A 2,853-nucleotide genomic window follows, 5' to 3' on the forward strand; every position below is an offset into this window, starting at 1 on the left:
ACGAGAGAGAGCGTCGGGTTTGGTGTTGCGGGAACCTGGCCTGTAGGTTATGGTAAACTGAAACCTTGTGAAAAACAGGGCCCACCTAGCCTGGCGGGCATTGAGCCGCTTAGCTGACCGGATATATTCTAAATTTTTATGGTCTGTCCAAACTACAAATGGCTGGGCAGCGCCCTCCAGCCAGTGACGCCATTCTTCTAGGGCGAGCTTAATAGCTAACAGTTCCCTGTCCCCAACGTCATAATTTTGTTCAGCAGATGAGAGACGGCGAGAGAAGAAGGCACAGGGATGGAGCTTGCCCTTCTGTTCCTGGGACAGAATGGCCCCCACCCCTGTGTCCGAGGCATCCACCTCCACAACAAACTGCAGGCCAAGGTCAGGTTGAACCAGGATGGGTGCGGAGGAGAACCGATCCTTCAGGAGACTGAAAGCCTTTTCTGCTGACTCCTCCCAGCAAAAGGGAACCTTAGGAGAAGTGAGACGAGTTAGTGGGAGAGCAAGCTTACTGTAGTCACGGATGAAACGTCTGTAGAAATTAGCAAAGCCCAGGAAACTTTGGAGTTGTTTACGGTTTGTCGGGACGGGCCAATCGATGACCGCTTGGACCTTGGCTGGGTCAGGCTTGAGGTTACCCTGTTCAATGATGTAGCCCAAAAATGAAACAGTGGTCACATGAAATTCACACTTCTCACCCTTAACGAAGAGACGGTTCTCGAGAAGACGTTGCAAAACCAGCCGGACGTGGCGTTCATGTTCAGAGGCGGAGCGTGAAAAGATGAGAATGTCGTCAAGGTAGACGAACACAAAATGGTTAAGGAAGTCTCGGAGCACGTCGTTGACAAAGGCCTGGAACACGGCTGGGGCATTTGTTAGACCAAACGGCATAACGAGGTATTCGAAATGGCCTAAGGGTGTGTTAAAGGCAGTCTTCCATTCGTCCCCTTCCCGTATCCTAACTAGGTGGTACGCGTTACGCAGATCCAGCTTAGTGAAAACGGTGGCCCCTTGGAGCAATTCATAAGCCGATGTTAGTAGTGGTAGTGGGTATTTATTTTTGATGGTGATATTGTTGAGACCTCGATAATCAATGCATGGCCGTAAGCTCTTGTCCTTCTTAGCAACAAAAAAGAACCCCGCCGCGACAGGGGATGATGACGGGCGAATCAGACCTGCGGCGAGCGACTCATTGATGTACTTCTCCATGCTGTCCCGTTCAGGCTGTGAGAGACTGTATAAGCGGCTGGTAGGAAGTGGGGCGCCTGGGAAGAGATCAATTCCGCAGTCGTACGGCCGGTGAGGGGGAAGAGAACGTGCCCTATCTTTACAAAAAACCTGCTTCAGATCGTGATAGACTGAGGGTACAGACGAGAGATCGGGTGACTCAGAGGGTGGGGGGTTACTCAGAGGGTTCGCGGGTGGAGTTGCGGCTTTTAGACAAGACATATGACATTCCTCTCCCCACCCCAGAATGCTTTCCTTCCTCCAATCCAGGACTGGGTTGTGTAGACGTAACCAGGGGAACCCTAAGACTAGTGGTGTAAAAGGGGCCTTAAACACAAACAACTGCAATATTTCAGAATGATTACCAGAAAGGGTTAATGATACAGGCTCCGTAATATGAGTGATATCCGGGAGACGCTGCCCACTGAGGGCAGTAACTTGGAGTGAGTGATGCAGCGGTTTAGTGCTTAACCTTAATTCTAGAGCAAGAGACTCGTCAATGAAATTCTGCTCTGCACCTGAATCAATTAGTGCGTGGAGTGGATGAGAAACCGAACGAACCGTTAGCTTAGCTGCAAGCATCAAGCGAGGAGGAGATTGTGAACAGGAAACCTCGCCCACCCGTACTCTCCCTTCTACTGGCGGGCTCGGTCTTTTGGCTGGTAAGGACAGGAAACGGCCATATGGCCCTTACGGCCGCAGTAGAAGCACTCACCGGCTCTCCAACGCCGTTGTCGCTTTTCCGGCGTTAATCTGGACCGCCCTATCTGCATGGGTTGCTCACCCTCGTCTTCATAGTTCCTGTCCCGTCCTCCCATTCCACTTGCCGTACCTCCGCCGGAGGCCCCCTCCTCCCGTCCTAGAGGCTTCTGGGAGTTGTAGTCTCTAGCGCCGCGCCGCGCTCGCATGTTTTCATCCACCTTCACACACAGGGTCATAACATCAGAAAGTGTCACAGGTAATTCCCTCATAACTAGCTCCCTCTTTAGCTCGTCACACAGGTTATTCAGCAGAGTACTTATTAGCGCCGACTGCCCCCACCCAGTCTCCTCTGCCAGAGTCCAAAACTCAATCGAGTAGTCGGCCATGCTCCGTCTTCCCTGCTTCAGATTAAGCAGTCGGTGGGCCGCTGCTTCGGCCCCGGTGCCTCTCTCAAAGACATCTTTAAACTTAGCGAGAAAATCAGCATAGGTTATTTCAGGGACCGTTCTTAATACAGCCTGCGCCCAATTTAATGCTTGACCACGTAACAGCTGAACGAAAAAAGCGATCTTAGCTTCATCGGTCTCATAAGTCCTCCGTAGCTGTTTGAACTGTAACGTCACTTGAGTTAAAAAACCCGCAGTCTTGCGGAACTCACCCGAGAATGGCTCCGGTACCGGCAGCGACCGCTCCGGAGGCTCCGCATGGGCCGGCGGTGGAGGAGCGGAGGGCCCGGGCACAGAGGGCTCATGGGCCGGTAACTGTGGAGCGACAGGTGGAGAAGGAGTGGGCGGGCTTACCAGCGGTATCCGTTGAGCGATGACTTGAGTTAGTGCTGTCAGCTGCTGATTAATGTGCAATAACATTTGTTCGTGGCGGTCCAAGATAGCTTCCGTGGAGATGACCGGCTGCTGGGAGGGGGCTGAGTCC

This window comes from Oreochromis niloticus, unplaced genomic scaffold, assembly GCF_001858045.2.
Source record: "Oreochromis niloticus isolate F11D_XX unplaced genomic scaffold, O_niloticus_UMD_NMBU tig00001623_pilon, whole genome shotgun sequence".
In the NCBI taxonomy this organism is placed as follows: domain Eukaryota; kingdom Metazoa; phylum Chordata; class Actinopteri; order Cichliformes; family Cichlidae; genus Oreochromis; species Oreochromis niloticus.